The following is a 27,728-nucleotide window of genomic DNA, read 5'->3' as shown; positions in this document are numbered from 1 at the left end:
CTGAGTTGTCGCGTTGTCTGTGTAATAAGGCCAGCTTTTTTTAATTTATTCATTTTTTATTTATTAACGTTTCTTTATACATAACTGGAGATCCACCTGAAACGCAACGGCTCGCGCTTACACACAATGACTGAAAAGTAACGAGTGACCGACCAGTTTACCCGGAGTAAAACCGACGAGTTACGAGAAAACCGATCTGTCTCGGAAATGGAACGACCTTCAAGTCTCTTGTCGTCGTACGTTCACCGTTACTATAGCAACCACCTCGTCGGCCTATGGATTTGTAAATTCTCACTTCCGCCATCTTCGTCAAACCCAGACGAGCCCAACCCCTACTGAATCTGTTCATGCTAAACAGATCGTTAGGTGAGTTATTATAGAGAAGAAAACCAGCATATTTTACCGTGATGCTGTTTATATCGTATCGCCATCTTGTTTGTTTGTTTCTACTCTTGGTTTCATTTATGCATTTGTTATAATATTTCTAAATGTTTATATACAGAGAAAATTCACGTAATCACAATACTATGGTATCATTGCGGGGTTTCTGTTATTCATACCCCGTAAGTCCCATACACACATAAAGCGCGCGAGCATCTATTTCCACCCTCGTCTCCTCTCAACTATAATAATAACGGATTATTTCCCAGGTTTTACACACTGGAGGAAAAAAAAAATGCCTTATAGAGAGAGACAAATAGAGCTAAAATGGCTGACACAACGAGTATATATAAATACATCAGAATGAGGTTTATAGTGATTATTTCTTCCTTTCTTAAGGCTAATAAAAAAACTGTACAGCGTAATGTTTACTTCATTCTAATTATTTTAAGTTTGTATGGAAGGAGTTATCAGCACTTCACAGAGGACATAAACGTGGGTGTTTTATGTCTGTCAACACCAGCTATGTCGCGTTGAATTATTATTAACTGTAACTACGTAAGTGAATTGCACTAAAAAACTTGGTAATTACGTAGAACAATACAGAACTGTAACACTAAACAGTTAATGTTACCTACAGTGTACAGATAGTAGTGAAGGGTGAACACATTCAGAACTGTAACAGTAAACAGTTAATGTTACCTGCATTGTACAGGTAGTAGTGAAGGGTGAACATATACAGAACTGTAACAGTAAACAGTTAATGTTACCTGCATTGTACAGATAGTAGTGAAAGGTGAACACACATTCAGAACTGTAACAGTAAACAGTTAATGTTACCTACATTGTACAGATAGTAGTGAAGGGTGAACACATTCAGAACTGTAACAGTAAACAGTTAATGTTACCTACAGTGTACAGATAGTAGTGAAGGGTGAACACATTCAGAACTGTAACAGTAAACAGTTAATGTACCACAGTTGTGCAATAGATAGTGAAGGGTGAACACATTCAGAACTGTAACAGTAAAGCAGTTAATGTTACCTGCATTGTACAGATAGTAGTGAAGGGTGAACACATTAAGAACTGTAACAGTAAACAGTTAATGTTACCCGCATTGTACAGATAGTAGTGAAGGGTGAACACATACAAGAACTGTAACACTAAACAGTTAATGTTACCTACAGTGTACAGATAGTAGTGAAAGGTGAACACACACAGAACTGTAACAGTAAACAGTTAATGTTACCCTGCAGTGTACAGATAGTAGTGAAGGGTGAACACACAGAACTGTAACAGTAAACAGTTAATGTTACCCACAGTGTACAGATAGTAGTGAAGGGTGAACACACACAGAACTGTAACAGTAAACAGTTAATGTTACCTACAGTGTACAGATAGTAGTGAAGGGTGAACACATACAGAACTGTAACAGTAAACAGTTAATGTTACCTACAGTGTACAGATAGTAGTGAAGGGTGAACACACACAGAACTGTAACAGTAAACAGTTAATGTTACCTACAGTGTACAGATAGTAGTGAAGGGTGAACACACACAGAACTGTAACAGTAAACAGTTAATGTTACCTACAGTGTACAGATAGTAGTGAAGGGTGAACACACACAGAACTGTAACAGTAAACAGTTAATGTTACCTACAATTAATGTACAGATAGTAGTGAAGGGTGAACACACACAGAACTGTAACAGTAAACAGTTAATGTTACCTACAGTGTACAGATAGTAGTGAAGGGTGAACACATACAGAACTGTAACAGTAAACAGTTAATGTTACCTTACAGTGTACAGATAGTAGTGAAGGGTGAACACACAGAACTGTAACAGTAAACAGTTAATGTTACCTACACGGTGTACAGTGACGGGTGAACACACACTGTAACATAGTAGTGCTACAGTGTAAGGTGAACACACACAGAACTGTAACAGTAAACAGTTAATGTTACCTACAGTGTACAGATAGTAGTGAAGGGTGAACACACACAGAACTGTAACAGTAAACAGTTAATGTTACCCTACAGTGTACAGATAGTAGTGAAGGGTGACACACACAGAACTGTAACAGTAAACAGTTAATGTTACCTACAGTGTACAGATAGTAGTGAAGGGTGAACACACACAGAACTGTAACAGTAAACAGTTAATGTTACCTACAGTGTACAGATAGTAGTGAAAGGTGAACACACACAGAACTGTAACAGTAAACAGTTAATGTTACCTACAGTGTACAGGTAGTAAAGGGTGAACACCAGAACTGTAACAGTAAACAGTTAATATTACTTGTTGTACAGGTGGTAAGTAGTGAAGGTGAACACACACACAGAACTGTAACAGTAAACAGTTAATGTTAGCTACAGCGTACAGATAGTAGTGAAGGGTGAACACACAAAACTGTAACAGTAAACAGTTAATGTTACCTACAGTGTACAGATAGTAGTGAAGGGTGAACACATACAGAACTGTAACAGTAAACAGTTAATATTACCTACAGTGTACAGGTAGTAGTGAAGGGTGAACACACACAGAACTGTAAGAGTAAACAGTTAATGTTACCTACAGTGTACAGATAGTAGTGAAAGGTGAACCACACACAGAACTGTAACAGTAAACAGTTAATGTTACCTTTAGGGTACAGGTAGTAGTGAAGGGTGAACACACACAGAACTGTAACACTAAACAGTTAATGTTACTTACAGTGTACAGGTAGTATTGAAGGGTGAACACACACAGAACTGTAACAGTAAACAGTTAATGTTACCTACAGTGTACAGGTAGTAGTGAAGGGTGAACACATACAGAACTGTAACAGTAAACAGTTAATATTACCTACAGTGTACAGGTAGTAGTGAAGGGTGAACACACCTACAGAACTGTAACACTAAACAGTTAATGTTACCTACAGTGTACAGGTAGTAGTGAAGGGTGAACACACACAGAACTGTAACAGTAAACAGTTAATGTTACCCTTTAGTGTACAGGTAGTAGTGAAGGTGAACACACACAGAACTGTAACAGTAAACAGTTAATGTTACCTACAGTGTACAGTTTATTATTACTTGTGTACAGTAGTGTGAACACACACAGAACTGGTGTTAACACAAACAGTGGTAACATGAACGCAACAGTGTAACAGTAAACAGTTAATGTTACTTAAGTGTACAGGTAACACATACAGAACTGTAACAGTTAATGTTACTTTACTTACAGTGTACAGGTAGTAGTGAAGGGTGAACACACACAGAACTGTAACAGTAAACAGTTAATGTATTTACCTACAGTGTACAGGTAGTAGTGAAGGGTGAACACACACAGAACTGTAACACTAAACAGTTAATGTTAACTGTAACAGTACACACAGTTAAACAGTTAATGTTACCTTTAGTGTACAGGTAGTAGTGAAGGGTGAACACACACAGAACTGTAACACTAAACAGTTAATGTTACTTACAGTGTACAGGTAGTAGTGAAGGGTGAACACACACAGAACTGTAACAGTAAACAGTTAATATTACTTACAGTGTACAGGTAGTAGTGAAGGGTGAACACATCCAGAACTGTAACAGTAAACAGTTAATATTACTTACAGTGTACAGGTAGTAGTGAAGGGTGAACACATTCAGAACTGTAACACTAAACAGTTAATGTTACCTACAGTGTACAGGTAGTAGTGAAGGGTGAACACACACAGAACTGTAAGAGTAAACAGTTAATGTTACCTACAGTGTACAGGTAGTATTGAAAGGTGAAGACACACAGAACTGTAACACTAAACAGTTAATGTTACCTTTAGGGTACAGGTAGTAGTGAAGGGTGAACACACACAGAACTGTAACACTAAACAGTTAATGTTACTTACAGTGTACAGGTAGTATTGAAGGGTGAACACACACAGAACTGTAACAGTAAACAGTTAATATTACTTACAGTGTACAGGTAGTAGTGAAGGGTGAACACATTCAGAACTGTAACAGTAAACAGTTAATATTACTTACAGTGTACAGGTAGTAGTGAAGGGTGAACACATTCAGAACTGTAACACTAAACAGTTAATGTTACCTACAGTGTACAGGTAGTAGTGAAGGGTGAACACACACAGAACTGTAACACTAAACAGTTAATGTTAGCTACAGTGTACAGATAGTAGTGAAGGGTGAACACATTCAGAACTGTAACAGTAAACAGTTAATGTTACTTACAGTGTACAGGTAGTAGTGACGGGTGAACACACACAGAACTGTAACAGTAAACAGTTAATGTTAGCTACAGTGTACAGATAGTAGTGAAGGGTGAACACACACAGAACTGTAACAGTAAACAGTTAATGTTACCTACAGTGTACAGATAGTAGTGAAAGGTGAACACACACAGAACTGTAACAGTAAACAGTTAATGTTACCTACATTGTACAAATAGTAGTGAAGGGTGAACACACACAGAACTGTAACAGTAAACAGTTAATGTTACCTACATTGTACAAATAGTAGTGAAGGGTGAACACACACAGAACTGTAACAGTAAACAGTTAATGTTACCTACAGTGTACAAATAGTAGTGAAAGGTGAACACACACAGAAATGTAACAGTAAACAGTTAATGTTACCTACAGTGTACGGATAGTAGTGAAAGGTGAACACACACAGAAATGTAACAGTAAACATTTAATGTTACCCGCAGTGTACAGATAGTAGTGAAGGGTGACCACATACAGAACTGTAACAGTAAACAGTTAATATTACTTACAGTGTACAGGTAGTATTGAAGGGTGAACACACACAGAACTGTAAGAGTAAACAGTTAATGTTACCTACAGTGTACAGATAGTAGTGAAGAGTGAACACACACAGAACTGTAACAGTAAACAGTAATGTTACGTACATTGTACAGATAGTAGTGAAAGGTGAACACATTCAGAACTGTAACAGTAAACAGTTAATTTTACCTACATTGTACAGATAGTAGTGAAGGGTGAACACACGCAGAACTGTAACACTAAACAGTTAATGCTACCTACATTGTACAGATAGTAATGAAAGGTGAACACACACAGAACTGTTACAGTAAACAGTTAATATTACTTACAGTGTACAGGTAGTAGTGAAGGGTGAACACATTCAGAACTGTGACAGTAAACAGGTAATGTTACTTACATTATACAGGTAGTAGTGAAAGGTGAACACACACAGAACTGTAACAGTAAACAGTTAATGTTACCTACAGTGTACAGATAGTAGTGAAGGGTGAAAACACACAGAACTGTAACACTAAACAGTTAATGTTAGCTACAGTGTACAGATAGTAGTGAAGGGTGAACACATTCAGAACTGTAACAGTAAACAGTTAATGTTACTTACAGTGTACAGATAGTAGTGAAGTGTGAACACACACAGAACTGTAACCGTAAACAGTTAATGTTACCTACAGTGTACAGATAGTAGTGAAGGGTGAACACACACAGAACTGTAACAGTAAACAGTTAATGTTACCTACAGTGTACAGATAGTAGTGAAAGGTGAACACACACAGAACTGTAACAGTAAACAGTTAATGTTACCTACATTGTACAAATAGTAGTGAAGGGTGAACACACACAGAACTGTAACAGTAAACAGTTAATGTTACCTACAGTGTACAAATAGTAGTGAAAGGTGAACACACACAGAAATGTAACAGTAAACAGTTAATGTTACCTACAGTGTACAGATAGTAGTGAAAGGTGAACACACACAGAAATGTAACAGTAAACATTTAATGTTACCTACAGTGTACAGATAGTAGTGAAGGGTGACCACATACAGAACTGTAACAGTAAACAGTTAATATTACTTACAGTGTACAGGTAGTATTGAAGGGTGAACACACACAGAACTGTAAGAGTAAACAGTTAATGTTACCTACAGTGTACAGGTAGTATTGAAGGGTGAACACACACAGAACTGTAAGAGTAAACAGTTAATGTTACCTACAGTGTACAGGTAGTAGTGAATGGTGAACACACACAGGAACTGTGAGAGTAAACAGTTAATGTTACCTACAGTGTACAGGTAGTAGTGAAGGGTGAACACACACAGAACTGTAACAGTAAACAGTTAATGTTACCTACAGTTTACAGATAGTAGTGAAAGGTGAACACACACAGAACTGTAACAGTAAACAGGTAATGTTACCTACATTGTACAGGTAGTAGTGAAAGGTGAACACACACAGAACTGTAACAGTAAACAGTTAATGTTACCTACAGTGTACAGATAGTAGTGAAAGGTGAACACACACAGAACTGTAACACTAAACAGTTAATGTTACCTTTAGGGTACAGGTAGTAGTGAAGGGTGAACACACACAGAACTGTAACACTAAACAGTTAATGTTACTTACAGTGTACAGGTAGTAGTGACGGGTGAACACACACAGAACTGTAACAGTAAACAGTTAATATTACTTACAGTGTACAGGTAGTAGTGAAGGGTGAACACATTCAGAACTGTAACAGTAAACAGTTAATGTTACCTACAGTGTACAGGTAGTAGTGAAGGGTGAACACACACAGAACTGTAACACTAAACAGTTAATGTTAGCTACAGTGTACAGATAGTAGTGAAAGGTGAACACACACAGAACTGTAACAGTAAACAGTTAATGTTACCTACAGTGTACAGATAGTAGTGAAAGGTGAACACACACAGAACTGTAACAGTAAACAGTTAATGTTACCTACATTGTACAAATAGTAGTGAAGGGTGAACACACACAGAACTGTAACAGTAACAGTAAACAGTTAATGTTACCACAGTGTAACAGTAAACATGTTATAGTGTAGTGTAGTGAAGGTGAACACACACAGAACTGTAACAGTAAACAGTTAATGTTACCTGCAGTGTACAGATAGTAGTGAAGGGTGAACACACACAGAACTGTAACAGTAAACAGTTAATGTTACCTACAGTGTACAGATAGTAGTGAAGGGTGAACACATACAGAACTGTAACAGTAAACAGTTAATGTTACCTACAGTGTACAGGTAGTAGTGAAGGGTGAACACACACAGAACTGTAACAGTAAACAGTTAATGTTACCTACAGTGTACGGATAGTAGTGAAAGGTGAACACACACAGAAATGTAACAGTAAACAGTTAATGTTACCTACAGTGTACAGATAGTAGTGAAGGGTGACCACATACAGAACTGTAACAGTAAACAGTTAATATTACTTACAGTGTACAGGTAGTAGTGAAGGGTGAACACACACAGAACTGTAGAGTAAACAGTTAATGTTACCTACAGTGTACAGGTAGTATTGAAAGGTGAACACACACAGAACTGTAACACTAAACAGTTAATGTTACCTTTAGGGTACAGGTAGTAGTGAAGGGTGAACGCACACAGAACTGTAACACTAAACAGTTAATGTTACTTACAGTGTACAGGTAGTATTGAAGGGTGAACACACACAGAACTGTAACAGTAAACAGTTAATATTACTTACAGTGTACAGGTAGTAGTGAAGGGTGAACACATTCAGAACTGTAACAGTAAACAGTTAATATTACCTACAGTGTACAGGTAGTAGTGAAGGGTGAACACACAGAACTGTAACAGTAAACAGTTAATGTTACCTACAGTGTACAGGTAGTAGTGAAGGGTGAACACACACAGAACTGTAACACTAAACAGTTAATGTTACCTTTAGGTACAGGTAGTAGTGAAGGGTGAACGCACACAGAACTGTAACACTAAACAGTTAATGTTACTTACAGTGTACAGGTAGTATTGAAGGGTGAACACACACAGAACTGTAACAGTAAACAGTTAATATTACTTACAGTGTACAGGTAGTAGTGAAGGGTGAACACATCACAGAACTGTAACAGTAAACAGTTAATATTACCTACAGTGTACAGGTAGTAGTGAAGGGTGAACACATTCAGAACTGTAACACTAAACAGTTAATGTTACCTACAGTGTACAGGTAGTATTGAAGGGTGAACACACACAGAACTGTAAGAGTAAACAGTTAATGTTACCTACAGTGTACAGGTAGTAGTGAAAGGTGAAGACACACAGAACTGTAACACTAAACAGTTAATGTTACCTTTAGGGTACAGGTAGTAGTGAAGGGTGAACACACACAGAACTGTAACACTAAACAGTTAATGTTACTTACAGTGTACAGGTAGTAGTGAAGGGTGAACACACACAGAACTGTAACAGTAAACAGTTAATATTACCTTACAGTGTACAGGTAGTAGTGAAGGGTGAACACATTCAGAACTGTAACAGTAAACAGTTAATGTTACTTACAGTGTACAGGTAGTAGTGAAGGGTGAACACATTCAGAACTGTAACAGTAAACAGTTAATGTTACCTACAGTGTACAGATAGAAGTGAAGGGTGAACACACACAGAACTGTAACACTAAACAGTTAATGTTAGCTACAGTGTACAGATAGTAGTGAAGGGTGAACACATTCAGAACTGTAACAGTAAACAGTTAATGTTACTTACAGTGTACAGGTAGTAGTGAAGGGTGAACACACACAGAACTGTAACAGTAAACAGTTAATGTTAGCTACAGTGTACAGATAGTAGTGAAGGGTGAACACACACAGAACTGTAACAGTAAACAGTTAATGTTACCTACAGTGTACAGATAGTAGTGAAAGGTGAACACACACAGAACTGTAACAGTAAACAGTTAATGTTACCTACATTGTACAAATAGTAGTGAAGGGTGAACACACACAGAACTGTAACAGTAAACAGTTAATGTTACCTACATTGTACAAATAGTAGTGAAGGGTGAACACACACATAACTGTAACAGTAAACAGTTAATGTTACCTACAGTGTACAAATAGTAGTGAAAGGTGAACACACACAGAAATGTAACAGTAAACAGTTAATGTTACCTACAGTGTACGGATAGTAGTGAAAGGTGAACACACACAGAAATGTAACAGTAAACATTTAATGTTACCTGCAGTGTACAGATAGTAGTGAAGGGTGACCACATACAGAACTGTAACAGTAAACAGTTAATATTACTTACAGTGTACAGGTAGTATTGAAGGGTGAACACACACAGAACTGTAAGAGTAAACAGTTAATGTTACCTACAGTGTACAGATAGTAGTGAAGAGTGAACACACACAGAACTGTAACAGTAAACAGTAATGTTACCGTACATTGTACAGATAGTAGTGAAAGGTGAACACACTGTAACAGTAAACAGAACTGTAACAGTAAACAGTTAATGTTACCTACATTGTACAGATAGTAATGAAAGGTGAACACACACAGAACTGTTACAGTAAACAGTTAATATTACTTACAGTGTACAGGTAGTAGTGAAGGGTGAACACATTCAGAACTGTGACAGTAAACAGGTAATGTTACTTACATTATACAGGTAGTAGTGAAAGGTGAACACACACAGAACTGTAACAGTAAACAGTTAATGTTACCTACAGTGTACAGATAGTAGTGAAGGGTGAAAACACACAGAACTGTAACACTAAACAGTTAATGTTAGCTACAGTGTACAGATAGTAGTGAAGGGTGAACACATTCAGAACTGTAACAGTAAACAGTTAATGTTACTTACAGTGTACAGATAGTAGTGAAGTGTGAACACACACAGAACTGTAACCGTAAACAGTTAATGTTACCTACAGTGTACAGATAGTAGTGAAGGGTGAACACACACAGAACTGTAACAGTAAACAGTTAATGTTACCTACAGTGTACAGATAGTAGTGAAAGGTGAACACACACAGAACTGTAACAGTAAACAGTTAATGTTACCTACATTGTACAAATAGTAGTGAAGGGTGAACACACACAGAACTGTAACAGTAAACAGTTAATGTTACCTACAGTGTACAAATAGTAGTGAAAGGTGAACACACACAGAAATGTAACAGTAAACAGTTAATGTTACCTACAGTGTACAGATAGTAGTGAAAGGTGAACACACACAGAAATGTAACAGTAAACATTTAATGTTACCTACAGTGTACAGATAGTAGTGAAGGGTGACCACATACAGAACTGTAACAGTAAACAGTTAATATTACCTACAGTGTACAGGTAGTATTGAAGGGTGAACACACACAGAACTGTAAGAGTAAACAGTTAATGTTACCTACAGTGTACAGGTAGTATTGAAGGGTGAACACACACAGAACTGTAAGAGTAAACAGTTAATGTTACCTACAGTGTACAGGTAGTAGTGAATGGTGAACACACACGGAACTGTGAGAGTAAACAGTTAATGTTACCTACAGTGTACAGGTAGTAGTGAAGGGTGAACACACACAGAACTGTAACAGTAAACAGTTAATGTTACCCGCAGTTTACAGATAGTAGTGAAAGGTGAACACACAGAACTGTAACAGTAAACAGGTAATGTTACCTACATTGTACAGGTAGTAGTGAAAGGTGAACACACACAGAACTGTAACAGTAAACAGTTAATGTTACCTACAGTGTACAGATAGTAGTGAAAGGTGAACACACACAGAACTGTAACACTAAACAGTTAATGTTACCTTTAGTGTACAGGTAGTAGTGAAGGGTGAACACACACAGAACTGTAACACTAAACAGTTAATGTTACTTACAGTGTACAGGTAGTATTGACGGGTGAACACACACAGAACTGTAACAGTAAACAGTTAATATTACTTACAGTGTACAGGTAGTAGTGAAGGGTGAACACATTCAGAACTGTAACAGTAAACAGTTAATGTTACCTACAGTGTACAGGTAGTAGTGAAGGGTGAACACACACAGAACTGTAACACTAAACAGTTAATGTTACCTACAGTGTACAGATAGTAGTGAAAGGTGAACACACACAGAACTGTAACAGTAAACAGTTAATGTTACCTACAGTGTACAGGTAGTAGTGAAAGGTGAACACACACAGAACTGTAACAGTAAACAGTTAATGTTACCTACATTGTACAGATAGTAGTGAAGGGTGAACACACACAGAACTGTAACAGTAAACAGTTAATGTTACCTACAGTGTACAGATAGTAGTGAAAGGTGAACACACACAGAACTGTAACAGTAAACAGTTAATGTTACCTACAGTGTACAGATAGTAGTGAAGGGTGAACACACACAGAACTGTAACAGTAAACAGTTAATGTTACCTACAGTGTACAGGATAGTAGTGAAGGGTGAAACACACAGAACTGTAACAGTAAACAGTTAATGTTACCTACAGTGTACAGGTAGTAGTGAAAGGTGAACACACACAGAACTGTAACAGTAAACAGTTAATGTTACCTACAGTGTACAGATAGTAGTGAAGGGTGAACACACACAGAACTGTAACAGTAAACAGTTAATGTTACCTACAGTGTACAGATAGTAGTGAAAGGGTGAACACACACAGAACTGTAACAGTAAACAGTTAATGTTACCTACATTGTACAAATAGTAGTGAAAGGTGAACACACACAGAACTGTAACAGTAAACAGTTAATGTTACCTACAGTAAACAGTTAGTAGTGAAAGGTGAACACACACAGAACTGTAACAGTAAACAGTTAAGTGTTACCTACAGTGTACAGATAGTAGTGAAAGGGTGAACACACACAGAACTGTAACAGTAAACAGTTAATGTTACCTACAGTGTACAGATAGTAGTGAAGGGTGAACACACACAGAACTGTAACAGTAAACAGTTAATATTACTTACAGTGTACAGGTAGTAGTGAAGGGTGAACACACACAGAACTGTAACAGTAAACAGTTAATGTTACCTACAGTGTACAGGTAGTAGTGAAAGGTGAACACACACAGAACTGTAACAGTAAACAGTTAATGTTACCTTTAGTGTACAGGTAGTAGTGAAGGGTGAACACACACAGAACTGTAACAGTAAACAGTTAATGTTACTTACAGTGTACAGGTAGTAGTGAAGGGTGAACACACACAGAACTGTAACAGTAAACAGTTAATGTTACCTACAGTGTACAGGTAGTAGTGAAGGGTGAACACATTGAACACACACAGAACTGTAACAGTAAACAGAACTGTAACAGTAAACAGTTAATATTACTTACAGTGTACAGGTAGTAGTGAAGGGTGAACACATTCAGAACTGTAACAGTAAACAGTTAATGTTACCTACAGTGTACAGGTAGTAGTGAAGGGTGAACACACACAGAACTGTAACACTAAACAGTTAATGTTACCTTTAGGTACAGGTAGTAGTGAAGGGTGAACACACACAGAACTGTAACAGTAAACAGTTAATGTTACTTACAGTGTACAGGTAGTATTGAAGGGTGAACACACACAGAACTGTAACAGTAAACAGTTAATGTTACCACACAGTGTACAGGTAGTAGTGAAGGGTGAACACACACAGAACTGTAACAGTAAACAGTTAATGTTACTTACAGTGTACAGGTAGTAGTGAAGGGTGAACACACACAGAACTGTAACAGTAAACAGTTAATGTTACCTACAGTGTACAGGTAGTAGTGAAGGGTGAACACACACAGAACTGTAACAGTAAACAGTTAATGTTACCTACAGTGTACAGGTAGTAGTGAAAGGTGAACACACACAGAACTGTAACAGTAAACAGTTAATGTTACCTACAGGTACAGGTAGTAGTGAAAGGTGAACACACACAGAACTGTAACAGTAAACAGTTAATGTTACCTACAGTGTACAGGTAGTAGTGAAGGGTGAACACACACAGAACTGTAACAGTAAACAGTTAATGTTACTTACAGTGTACAGGTAGTAGTGAAGGGTGAACACACACAGAACTGTAACAGTAAACAGTTAATGTTACCTACAGTGTACAGATAGTAGTGAAGGGTGAACACACACAGAACTGTAACAGTAAACAGTTAATGTTACCTACAGTGTACAGATAGTAGTGAAGGGTGAACACACACAGAACTGTAACAGTAAACAGTTAATGTTACCTACAGTGTACAGATAGTAGTGAAGGGTGAACACACACAGAACTGTAACAGTAAACAGTTAATGTTACCTACAGTGTACAGATAGTAGTGAAGGGTGAACACACACAGAACTGTAACAGTAAACAGTTAATGTTACCTACAGTGTACAGATAGTAGTGAAGGGTGAACACACACAGAACTGTAACAGTAAACAGTTAATGTTACCTACAGTGTACAGATAGTAGTGAAAGGTGAACACACACAGAACTGTAACAGTAAACAGTTAATGTTACCTACATTGTACAAATAGTAGTGAAGGGTGAACACACACAGAACTGTAACAGTAAACAGTTAATGTTACCTACATTGTACAAATAGTAGTGAAGGGTGAACACACACAGAACTGTAACAGTAAACAGTTAATGTTACCTACAGTGTACAAATAGTAGTGAAAGGTGAACACACACAGAAATGTAACAGTAAACAGTTAATGTTACCTACAGTGTACGGATAGTAGTGAAAGGTGAACACACACAGAACTGTAACAGTAAACAGTTAATGTTACCTACAGTGTACAGATAGTAGTGAAGGGTGAACACATACAGAACTGTAACAGTAAACAGTTAATATTACCTTACAGTGTACAGGTAGTAGTGAAGGGTGAACACACACAGAACTGTAACAGTAAACAGTTAATGTTACCTACAGTGTACAGATAGTAGTGAAAGGTGAACACACACAGAACTGTAACAGTAAACAGTTAATGTTACCTACATTGTACAGATAGTAGTGAAGGGTGAACACACACAGAACTGTAACAGTAAACAGTTAATGTTACCTACATTGTACAGATAGTAATGAAAGGTGAACACACACAGAACTGTTACAGTAAACAGTTAATATTACTTACAGTGTACAGGTAGTAGTGAAGGGTGAACACATTCAGAACTGTGACAGTAAACAGGTAATGTTACTTACATTATACAGGTAGTAGTGAAAGGTGAACACACACAGAACTGTAACAGTAAACAGTTAATGTTACCTACAGTGTACAGATAGTAGTGAAGGGTGAAAACACACAGAACTGTAACACTAAACAGTTAATGTTAGCTACAGTGTACAGATAGTAGTGAAGGGTGAACACATTCAGAACTGTAACAGTAAACAGTTAATGTTACTTACAGTGTACAGATAGTAGTGAAGTGTGACACACACAGAACTGTAACCGTAAACAGTTAATGTTACCTACAGTGTACAGATAGTAGTGAAGGGTGAACACACACAGAACTGTAACAGTAAACAGTTAATGTTACCTACAGTGTACAGATAGTAGTGAAAGGTGAACACACACAGAACTGTAACAGTAAACAGTTAATGTTACCTACATTGTACAAATAGTAGTGAAGGGTGAACACACACAGAACTGTAACAGTAAACAGTTAATGTTACCTACAGTGTACAAATAGTAGTGAAAGGTGAACACACACAGAAATGTAACAGTAAACAGTTAATGTTACCTACAGTGTACAGATAGTAGTGAAAGGTGAACACACACAGAAATGTAACAGTAAACATTTAATGTTACCTGCAGTGTACAGATAGTAGTGAAGGGTGACCACATACAGAACTGTAACAGTAAACAGTTAATATTACTTACAGTGTACAGGTAGTATTGAAGGGTGAACACACACAGAACTGTAAGAGTAAACAGTTAATGTTACCTACAGTGTACAGGTAGTATTGAAGGGTGAACACACACAGAACTGTAAGAGTAAACAGTTAATGTTACCTACAGTGTACAGGTAGTAGTGAATGGTGAACACACACGGAACTGTAAGAGTAAACAGTTAATGTTACCTACAGTGTACAGGTAGTAGTGAAGGGTGAACACACACAGAACTGTAACAGTAAACAGTTAATGTTACCTGCAGTTTACAGATAGTAGTGAAAGGTGAACACACACAGAACTGTAACAGTAAACAGGTAATGTTACCTACATTGTACAGGTAGTAGTGAAAGGTGAACACACACAGAACTGTAACAGTAAACAGTTAATGTTACCTACAGTGTACAGATAGTAGTGAAAGGTGAACACACACAGAACTGTAACACTAAACAGTTAATGTTACCTTTAGGGTACAGGTAGTAGTGAAGGGTGAACACACACAGAACTGTAACACTAAACAGTTAATGTTACTTACAGTGTACAGGTAGTAGTGACGGGTGAACACACACAGAACTGTAACAGTAAACAGTTAATATTACTTACAGTGTACAGGTAGTAGTGAAGGGTGAACACATTCAGAACTGTAACAGTAAACAGTTAATGTTACCTACAGTGTACAGGTAGTAGTGAAGGGTGAACACACACAGAACTGTAACACTAAACAGTTAATGTTAGCTACAGTGTACAGATAGTAGTGAAAGGTGAACACACACAGAACTGTAAGAGTAAACAGTTAATGTTACCTACAGTGTACAGGTAGTAGTGAATGGTGAACACACACGGAACTGTGAGAGTAAACAGTTAATGTTACCTACAGTGTACAGGTAGTAGTGAAGGGTGAACACACACAGAACTGTAACAGTAAACAGTTAATGTTACCTACATTGTACAGATAGTAGTGAAAGGTGAACACACACAGAACTGTAACAGTAAACAGTTAATGTTACCTACAGTGTACAGATAGTAGTGAAAGGTGAACACACACAGAACTGTAACAGTAAACAGTTAATGTTACCTACAGTGTACAGGTAGTAGTGAATGGTGAACACACACAGAACTGTAACAGTAAACAGTTAATATTACTTCCAGTGTACAGGTAGTATTGAAGGGTGAACACACACAGAACTGTAACAGTAAACAGTTAATGTTACCTACATTGTACAGGTAGTAGTGAAAGGTGAACACACACAGAACTGTAACAGTAAACAGGTAATATTACCTACATTATACAGGTAGTAGTGAAAGGTGAACACACACAGAACTGTAACAGTAAACAGTTAATGTTACCTGCAGTGTACAGATAGTAGTGAAAGGTGAACACACACAGAACTGTAACAGTAAACAGGTAATGTTACCTACATTGTACAGGTAGTAGTGAAGGTGAACACACACAGAACTGTAACAGTAAACAGTTAATGTTACCTACAGTGTACAGATAGTAGTGAAAGGTGAACACACACAGAACTGTAACAGTAAACAGTTAATGTTACCTTTAGGGTACAGGTAGTAGTGAAGGTTGAACACACACAGAACTGTAACAGTAAACAGTTAATGTTACCTACAGTGTACAGGTAGTATTGAAGGGTGAACACACACAGAACTGTAACAGTAAACAGTTAATGTTACCTACAGTGTACAGATAGTAGTGAAGGGTGACCACATACAGAACTGTAACAGTAAACAGTTAATATTACTTACAGTGTACAGGTAGTAGTGAAGGGTGAACACACACAGAACTGTAACAGTAAACAGTTAATGTTACCTGCAGTGTAGAGATAGTAGTGAAAGGTGAACACACACAGAACTGTAACAGTAAACAGGTAATGTTACCTACATTGTACAGGTAGTAGTGAAAGGTGAACACACACAGAACTGTAACAGTAAACAGTTAATGTTACCTACAGTGTACAGATAGTAGTGAAAGGTGAACACACACAGAACTGTAACAGTAAACAGTTAATGTTACCCGCAGTGTACAGATAGAAGTGAAGGGTGACACACACAGTGTAACACTAAACAGTTAATGTTACAGTGTACAGATAGTAGTGAAGGGTGAACACATTCAGAACTGTAACAGTAAACAGTTAATGTTACCTACAGTGTACAGGTAGTAGTGAAGGGTGAACACACACAGAACTGTAACAGTAAACAGTTAATGTTACCTACAGTGTACAGATAGTAGTGAAGGGTGAACACACACAGAACTGTAACAGTAAACAGTTAATGTTACCTACAGTGTACAGATAGTAGTGAAAGGTGAACACACACAGAACTGTAACAGTAAACAGTTAATGTTACCTACATTGTACAAATAGTAGTGAAGGGTGAACACACACAGAACTGTAACAGTAAACAGTTAATGTTACCTACATTGTACAAATAGTAGTGAAGGGTGAACACACACAGAACTGTAACAGTAAACAGTTAATGTTACCTACAGTGTACAAATAGTAGTGAAAGGTGAACACACACAGAACTGTAACAGTAAACAGTTAATGTTACCTACAGTGTACGGATAGTAGTGAAAGGTGAACACACACAGAAATGTAACAGTAAACATTTAATGTTACCTGCAGTGTACAGATAGTAGTGAAGGTGACCACATACAGAACTGTAACAGTAAACAGTTAATATTACTTACAGTGTACAGGTAGTATTGAAGGGTGAACACACACAGAACTGTAACAGTAAACAGTTAATGTTACCTACAGTGTACAGATAGTAGTGAAGAGTGAACACACACAGAACTGTAACAGTAAACAGTAATGTTACGTACATTGTACAGATAGTAGTGAAAGGTGAACACATTCAGAACTGTAACAGTAAACAGTTAATTTTACCTACATTGTACAGATAGTAGTGAAGGGTGAACACATGCAGAACTGTAACACTAAACAGTTAATGCTACCTACATTGTACAGATAGTAATGAAAGGTGAACACACACAGAACTGTTACAGTAAACAGTTAATATTACTTACAGTGTACAGGTAGTAGTGAAGGGTGAACACATTCAGAACTGTGACAGTAAACAGGTAATGTTACTTACATTATACAGGTAGTAGTGAAAGGTGAACACACACAGAACTGTAACAGTAAACAGTTAATGTTACCTACAGTGTACAGATAGTAGTGAAGGGTGAAAACACACAGAACTGTAACACTAAACAGTTAATGTTAGCTACAGTGTACAGATAGTAGTGAAGGGTGAACACATTCAGAACTGTAACAGTAAACAGTTAATGTTACTTACAGTGTACAGATAGTAGTGAAGTGTGAACACACACAGAACTGTAACCGTAAACAGTTAATGTTACCTACAGTGTACAGATAGTAGTGAAGGGTGAACACACACAGAACTGTAACAGTAAACAGTTAATGTTACCTACAGTGTACAGATAGTAGTGAAAGGTGAACACACACAGAACTGTAACAGTAAACAGTTAATGTTACCTACATTGTACAAATAGTAGTGAAGGGTGAACACACACAGAACTGTAACAGTAAACAGTTAATGTTACCTACAGTGTACAAATAGTAGTGAAAGGTGAACACACACAGAAATGTAACAGTAAACAGTTAATGTTACCTACAGTGTACAGATAGTAGTGAAAGGTGAACACACACAGAAATGTAACAGTAAACATTTAATGTTACCTGCAGTGTACAGATAGTAGTGAAGGGTGACCACATACAGAACTGTAACAGTAAACAGTTAATATTACTTACAGTGTACAGGTAGTATTGAAGGGTGAACACACACAGAACTGTAAGAGTAAACAGTTAATGTTACCTACAGTGTACAGGTAGTATTGAAGGGTGAACACACACAGAACTGTAAGAGTAAACAGTTAATGTTACCTACAGTGTACAGGTAGTAGTGAATGGTGAACACACACGGAACTGTGAGAGTAAACAGTTAATGTTACCTACAGTGTACAGGTAGTAGTGAAGGGTGAACACACACAGAACTGTAACAGTAAACAGTTAATGTTACCTGCAGTTTACAGATAGTAGTGAAAGGTGAACACACACAGAACTGTAACAGTAAACAGGTAATGTTACCTACATTGTACAGGTAGTAGTGAAAGGTGAACACACACAGAACTGTAACAGTAAACAGTTAATGTTACCTACAGTGTACAGATAGTAGTGAAAGGTGAACACACACAGAACTGTAACACTAAACAGTTAATGTTACCTTTAGGGTACAGGTAGTAGTGAAGGGTGAACGCACACAGAACTGTAACACTAAACAGTTAATGTTACTTACAGTGTACAGGTAGTATTGACGGGTGAACACACACAGAACTGTAACAGTAAACAGTTAATATTACTTACAGTGTACAGGTAGTAGTGAAGGGTGAACACATTCAGAACTGTAACAGTAAACAGTTAATGTTACCTACAGTGTACAGGTAGTAGTGAAGGGTGAACACACACAGAACTGTAACACTAAACAGTTAATGTTAGCTACAGTGTACAGATAGTAGTGAAAGGTGAACACACACAGAACTGTAAGAGTAAACAGTTAATGTTACCTACAGTGTACAGGTAGTAGTGAATGGTGAACACCCACGGAACTGTGAGAGTAAACAGTTAATGTTACCTACAGTGTACAGGTAGTAGTGAAGGGTGAACACACACAGAACTGTAACAGTAAACAGTTAATGTTACCTACATTATACAGATAGTAGTGAAAGGTGAACACACACAGAACTGTAACAGTAAACAGTTAGTGTTACCTACAGTGTACAGATAGTAGTGAAAGGTGAACACACACAGAACTGTAACAGTAAACAGTTAATGTTACCTACAGTGTACAGGTAGTAGTGAATGGTGAACACACACGGAACTGTAACAGTAAACAGTTAATATTACTTCCAGTGTACAGGTAGTATTGAAGGGTGAACACACACAGAACTGTAAGAGTAAACAGGTAATGTTACCTACATTATACAGGTAGTAGTGAAAGGTGAACACACACAGAACTGTAACAGTAAACAGGTAATATTACCTACATTATACAGGTAGTAGTGAAAGGTGAACACACACAGAACTGTAACAGTAAACAGTTAATGTTACCTGCAGTGTACAGATAGTAGTGAAAGGTGAACACACACAGAACTGTAACAGTAAACAGGTAATGTTACCTACATTGTACAGGTAGTAGTGAAAGGTGAACACACACAGAACTGTAACAGTAAACAGTTAATGTTACCTACAGTGTACAGATAGTAGTGAAAGGTGAACACACACAGAACTGTAACACTAAACAGTTAATGTTACCTTTAGGGTACAGGTAGTAGTGAAGGTTGAACGCACACAGAACTGTAACATTAAACAGTTAATGTTACTTACAGTGTACAGGTAGTATTGAAGGGTGAACACACACAGAACTGTAACAGTAAACAGTTAATGTTACCTACAGTGTACAGATAGTAGTGAAGGGTGACCACATACAGAACTGTAACAGTAAACAGTTAATATTACTTACAGTGTACAGGTAGTATTGAAGGGTGAACACACACAGAACTGTTACAGTAAACAGTTAATGTTACCTGCAGTGTAGAGATAGTAGTGAAAGGTGAACACACACAGAACTGTAACAGTAAACAGGTAATGTTACCTACATTGTACAGGTAGTAGTGAAAGGTGAACACACACAGAACTGTAACAGTAAACAGTTAATGTTACCTACAGTGTACAGATAGTAGTGAAAGGTGAACACACACAGAACTGTAACAGTAAACAGTTAATGTTACCTGCAGTGTACAGATAGAAGTGAAGGGTGAACACACACAGAACTGTAACACTAAACAGTTAATGTTACCTACAGTGTACAGGTAGTAGTGAAAGGTGAACACACACAGAACTGTAACAGTAAACATTTAATGTTACCTACAGTGTACAGATAGTAGTGAAAGGTGAACACACACAGAACTGTAACAGTAAACATTTAATGTTACCTGCAGTGTACAGATAGTAGTGAAGGGTGACCACATACAGAACTGTAACAGTAAACAGTTAATATTACTTACAGTGTACAGGTAGTATTGAAGGGTGAACACACACAGAACTGTAACAGTAAACAGTTAATGTTACCTACAGTGTACAGGTAGTAGTGAATGGTGAACACACACGGGACTGTAAGAGTAAACAGTTAATGTTACCTGCAGTGTACAGATAGTAGTGAAAGGTGAACACACACAGAACTGTAACAGTAAACAGGTAATGTTACCTACAGTGTACAGATAGTAGTGAAAGGTGAACACACACAGAACTGTAACAGTAAACAGGTAATGTTACCTACAGTGTACAGATAGTAGTGAAAGGTGAACACACACAGAACTGTAACAGTAAACAGTTAATGTTACCTGCAGTGTACAGATAGTAGTGAAGGGTGAACACACACAGAACTGTAACAGTAAACAGTTAATGTTAGCTACAATGTCGAGATAGTAGTGAAGGGTGAACACATACAGAACTGTAACACTAAACAGTTAATGTTACCTTCAGTGTACAGGTAGTAGTGAAGGGTGAACGCACAAAGAACTGTAACACTAAACAGTTAATGTTACCTACAGTGTACAGGTAGTAGTGAAGGGTGAACACATACAGAACTGTAACACTAAACAGTTAATGTTAGCTACAGTGTACAGGTAGTAGTGAAGGGTGAACACACACAGAACTGTAACAGTAAACAGTTAATGTTAGCCTACAGTGTCGAGATAGTAGTGAAGGGTGAACACACACAGAACTGTAACAGGAAATAGTTAATGTTACCTACAGTGTACAGGTAGTAGTGAAGGATGAACACATACAGAACTGTAACAGTAAACAGTTAATGTTACCTACAGTGTACAAATAGTAGTGAAAGGTGAACACACACAGAAATGTAACAGTAAACAGTTAATGTTACCTACAGTGTACAGATAGTAGTGAAAGGTGAACACACACAGAACTGTAACAGTAAACAATTAATGTTACCTTCAGGGTACAGGTAGTAGTGAAGGGTGAACGCACACAGAACTGTAACACTAAACAGCTAATGTTACCTACAGTGTACAGGTAGTAGTGAAAGGTGAACACATACAGAACTGTAACAGTAAACAGTTAATATTACTTACAGTGTAAAGGTAGTATTGAAGGGTGAACACACACAGAACTGTAACAGTAAACAGTTAATGTTACCTACAGTGTACAGATAGTAGTGAAAGGTGAACACACACAGAACTGTAACAGTAAACAGTTAATGTTAGCTACAGTGTACAGGTAGTAGTGAAAGGTGAACACACACAGAAATGTAACAGTAAACAGTTAATGTTACCTACAGTGTACAGATAGTAGTGAAAGGTGAACACACACAGAACTGTAATAGTAAACAGTTAATGTTAGCTACAGTGTACAGGTAGTAGTGAAGGGTGAACACACACAGAACTGTAACAGTAAACAGTTAATGTTACCTACAGTGTACAGGTAGTAGTGATGGGTGAACACATACAGAACTGTAACAGTAAACAGTTAATGTTATCTACAGTGTACAGATAGTAGTGAAGGGTGAACACACACAGAACTGTAATAGTAAACAGTTAATGTTACCTACATTGTACAGGTAGTAGTGAAGGGTGAACACATACAGAACTGTAACAGTAAACAGTTAATGTTACCTACATTGTACAGGTAGTATTGAAGGGTGAACACACACAGAACTGTAACAGTAAACAGTTAATGTTACCTACAGTGTACAGGTAGTAGTGAATGGTGAACACACACGGACTGTAAGAGTAAACAGTTAATGTTACCTACAGTGTACAGGTAGTAGTGAAGGGTGAACACACACAGAACTGTAACAGTAAACAGGTAATGTTACCTACATTATACAGGTAGTAGTGAAAGGTGAACACACACAGAACTGTAACAGTAAACAGTTAATGTTACCTGCAGTGTACAGATAGTAGTGAAAGGTGAACACACACAGAACTGTAACAGTAAACAGGTAATGTTACCTACAGTGTACAGATAGTAGTGAAAGGTGAACACACACAGAACTGTAACAGTAAACAGTTAATGTTACCTGCAGTGTACAGATAGTAGTGAAGGGTCAACACACACAGAACTGTAACAGTAAACAGTTAATGTTAGCTACAATGTCGAGATAGTAGTGAAGGGTGAACACATACAGAACTGTAACACTAAACAGTTAATGTTACCTTCAGTGTACAGGTAGTAGTGAAGGGTGAACGCACAAAGAACTGTAACACTAAACAGTTAATGTTACCTACAGTGTACAGGTAGTAGTGAAGGGTGAACACATACAGAACTGTAACACTAAACAGTTAATGTTAGCTACAGTGTACAGGTAGTAGTGAAGGGTGAACACACACAGAACTGTAACAGTAAACAGTTAATGTTAGCTACAGTGTCGAGATAGTAGTGAAGGGTGAACACATACAGAACTGTAACAGGAAATAGTTAATGTTACCTACAGTGTACAGGTAGTAGTGAAGGATGAACACATACAGAACTGTAACAGTAAACAGTTAATGTTACCTACAGTGTACAAATAGTAGTGAAAGGTGAACACACACAGAAATGTAACAGTAAACAGTTAATGTTACCTACAGTGTACAGATAGTAGTGAAAGGTGAACACACACAGAACTGTAACAGTAAACAATTAATGTTACCTTCAGGGTACAGGTAGTAGTGAAGGGTGAACGCACACAGAACTGTAACACTAAACAGCTAATGTTACCTACAGTGTACAGGTAGTAGTGAAAGGTGAACACATACAGAACTGTAACAGTAAACAGTTAATATTACTTACAGTGTAAAGGTAGTATTGAAGGGTGAACACACACAGAACTGTAACAGTAAACAGTTAATGTTACCTACAGTGTACAGATAGTAGTGAAAGGTGAACACACACAGAACTGTAACAGTAAACAGTTAATGTTAGCTACAGTGTACAGGTAGTAGTGAAAGGTGAACACACACAGAAATGTAACAGTAAACAGTTAATGTTACCTACAGTGTACAGATAGTAGTGAAAGGTGAACACACACAGAACTGTAATAGTAAACAGTTAATGTTAGCTATAGTGTACAGGTAGTAGTGAAGGGTGAACACACACAGAACTGTAACAGTAAACAGTTAATGTTACCTACAGTGTACAGGTAGTAGTGATGGGTGAACACATACCGAACTGTAACAGTAAACAGTTAATGTTATCTACATTGTACAGATAGTAGTGAAGGGTGAACACATACAGAACTGTAACACTAAACAGTTAATGTTACCCGCATTGTACAGGTAGTAGTGAAGGGTGAACACATACAGAACTGTAACATAAACAGTTAATGTTACCTACATTCTACAGACAGTAGTGAAGGGTGAACACACACAGAACTGTAACAGTAAACAGTTAATATTTCCTACATTGTACAGGTAGTAGTGAAGGATTTATTTAAGGTATAATGTCAAGTATTTCTTGGGTGTTTAATGTGAAGGATATATTTTTAAGATATATTTTAAAAATAGAAGTGAAAAATATGTGTAAAGTTTAACGCGAAGTGTATTTGTAGGATAGATATCACGTGAATGTATTTCTATGATACAGTGTGAATTGTCTTCTACATTGTTTGTGCGTGTGTGTATTTCTACGAGGTTCATCTTGTAACTGTAAATTTTGTATTTAGCGTTTTACTAGCCTTGTAAATAATGTTACAAATTAGTTATAGATAAAATATTGCTGTGTAACAACAAATAGCCAATCAAGTGACAGAACAAAATTTGCTTTGACGGGTTTCCATTGCTCGCGATTTACGTCATCAGCTAATCCATGTCTATTGGTCAGAGTAATATTGAAAATTACTCAGTGACTTCCTTGACAATCAGCTTCGTCTTATTAATAGTTATTGCTTCCACTAGAGTAAGACATAACTGCAGCTTTTAGTAGAAACGTGAGATGTACTGCCGCGTGTTTCGAGGAAAATGAAAAACTTCCTTTGGTTAACAGAAGGGAGTTTTTAGTTTGGTTTTTGTCACACCTTGGCTTTACAGCAACATTTCTATATTCGATGACAAGCTAGTTTATGTTTAAACGAACCATGCAGCAGACAAATAAATTATTTTAAAGCACAAACCAGTGCCGATAAAAAGTCAATTATTTTGTTTATATTAAGTCAGTAACAAATTAAAGATTTCTCTCAGCGGCTCTGTTTAAACTTGCAAGTCAAATCGTTATTGGATTCTATAGATATCTAATATAAATATTGAAGACCTGTATTGTTCAGCTGAGTAAAATAACAGTGAAATGTTAACATAGTTCGTTTTCAGCCTTTAACAATAATCGCACAATAAGAAATTAACCGATTGCAATTGAATTTGAACATAAATCGAAACCTAGAATATTCCAAACTGAGAAACAGGCGAAATGCGTTGGAGATGTTGGTTCATCATGTCTATTATATGTAACGAATGTTCTGAATGGTACGCTTGAAGACTTTACCATCTCGAAACTGAAGGTTTATATTATGTGTAAATAAATGCTATTTGGTCGGAATAACGTTAAGACCAATTACTAAACAATAATCCTCAGGTTGTTAGGTGTTATTTCTTTCAGTTGTCACCAGATTAAAACACTGGCGACTTCGTTTATTTTGGTTATGCAAACCCATTCCTTTTCATTAAGATTTGTTTAAACCATTAGCTGTTGTTGTTCTTGTTTTGAATTAAGCACAAAGCTACACAATGGGTTATTTGTGCTCTGCCCACCACGGGTATCGAAACCCGGATTTTAGCGTTGTGAGTCCGCAGACATACCGCTGAGCCACTAGGGGGCTAAACCATAAGTACTTGTACATATCTATATAGGCAAACACACACACACGCATATGTATATAACTTTTACGTTTTGTAATATCTAAGTATGTGATTGTATTTTTACCAAGACAAAATCACAAAACTGAAATATGACGTCAGTTGTGTGTAAAATGGAGTTTCTACCATTTTGAATCAGGTTTATTTATGGTGATTCATCAGCTGTATTCGTTTGTATAACAGTGTTACAGTTTTAACAGCTATATACGTGTGTATAACAGTATGATATGCTGTGTTAGTGTATAACTGTGTTAGGTTTAGTTCTTGTTCATTAAACATCTTACTGTGTGGCCAGCTGTATTTATATATTTTATCATAACACGTTTTTGTCATCAAATTATGATTTGTTTTTTGAACAATGAAAAATATGCTTTATCTGTTGCAACTGGCTGTAACCATACAATGCGTGCCTATTTGTAATAAATGTTGATACAGTTAAAATTAGAAAATAGTTAAGAAACCATGAATCTTTATAAAGTTACAACTTAGTAATATAAACCATTCACATATGTGAACAGTATTATAACATTTGGCCTAATGTATTGTTAGATATTGTATAGCGGACCAACTGTTTGATAATTATAGATTTTGTCATTGGTGAAATTAAGTCCTTCATGATGACGACAAACCCATTTAAAGTAAAAATGTATTTTCAAGACAGCTGGAAGGGGTGTTAAAACTTTATCCCCCCCTCAAACCAACCGTCTTGGGAATACGTTTTGAAATGATGTATGTAATATAATAATTAAGTATTTACAATAATTACAATTCACGTGCTTAAAGCAGTTCACATTATATCATTCGCTGATGATACAAGTAGCGCCCAATCAGAGCTGATACTGTACAAAAGGCCTCGTCGGCACTGGATGTGGCTGATGTAGTATAGTTGGTGTTCACTTACATTTCTAACTTCTAAGTTTGTTTGTTCTTTGTGAGAATGTATGGCTAACATGAATATTAACGGTGTGTTATGAAGAATTACAGTTGTGGACGTTGTTTGTGGAGATTTTAATGACGCACGTGAAGGTACAGAACTTTTATATAACCAGTAGTAGTAATTAGTTGACACAACATAGCATAACCAGCTGTAGTAATTAGTTGACACAACATAGCATAACCAGCTGTAGTAATTAGTTGACACAACATAACATAACCAGCTGAAGTAATTAGTTGACACAACATAACATAACCATCTGTAGTAATTAACTGACACAACATAGCATAATCAGCTGTAGTAATTAACTGACACAACATAGCATAATCAGCTGTAGTAATTAGTTGACACAACATAACATAACCATCTGTAGTAATTAACTGACACAACATAGCATAATCAGCTGTAGTAATTAGTTGACACAACATAACATAACCAGCTGTAGTAATTAGCTGACACAACATAACATAACCAGCTGAAGTAATTAGTTCACACAACATAACATAACCAGCTGTAGTAATTAGCTGACACAACATAACATAACCAGCTGTAGTAATTAGTTGACACAACATAACATAACCAGCTGTAGTAATTAGTTGACACAACATAAGAAATCCAGCTGTAGTAATTAGTTGACACAACATAAGAAATTCAGCTGTAGTAATTAGTTGACACAACATAAGAAATCCAGCTGTAGTAATTAGTTGACACAACATAACAAATTCAGCTGTAGTAATTAGTTGACACAACATAACTTAACGAGCTGTAGTAATTAGTTGACACAACATAACATAACCAGCTGTAGTAATTAGTTGACACAAAATAACATAACCAGCTGTAGTAATTAGTTGAC

At 36.9% G+C, this 27,728-nt stretch overlaps 1 long non-coding RNA gene across 6 annotated transcripts in view; it reads left to right on the top strand.

Moving 5' to 3' along the window:
* The first annotated feature begins 233 nt into the window (after positions 1-233).
* Positions 234-27,728, top strand: part of LOC143247005 (uncharacterized) — a 206,465-nt gene continuing 178,970 nt past the window's right edge. For all 6 annotated transcript variants that reach the window (XR_013026310.1, XR_013026309.1, XR_013026306.1 and 3 more), the window contains exon 1: positions 234-366. This is a non-coding gene — a long non-coding RNA (uncharacterized LOC143247005). The remainder of the gene's footprint in view (positions 367-27,728) is intronic.

Source organism: Tachypleus tridentatus, chromosome 3, assembly GCF_004210375.1.
Source record: "Tachypleus tridentatus isolate NWPU-2018 chromosome 3, ASM421037v1, whole genome shotgun sequence".
NCBI classification, from domain to species: Eukaryota; Metazoa; Arthropoda; class Merostomata; order Xiphosura; family Limulidae; genus Tachypleus; species Tachypleus tridentatus.
The sequence above is the reverse complement of the archived record's forward strand: the minus strand, read 5'-3'. Positions and strand labels throughout refer to the sequence as shown.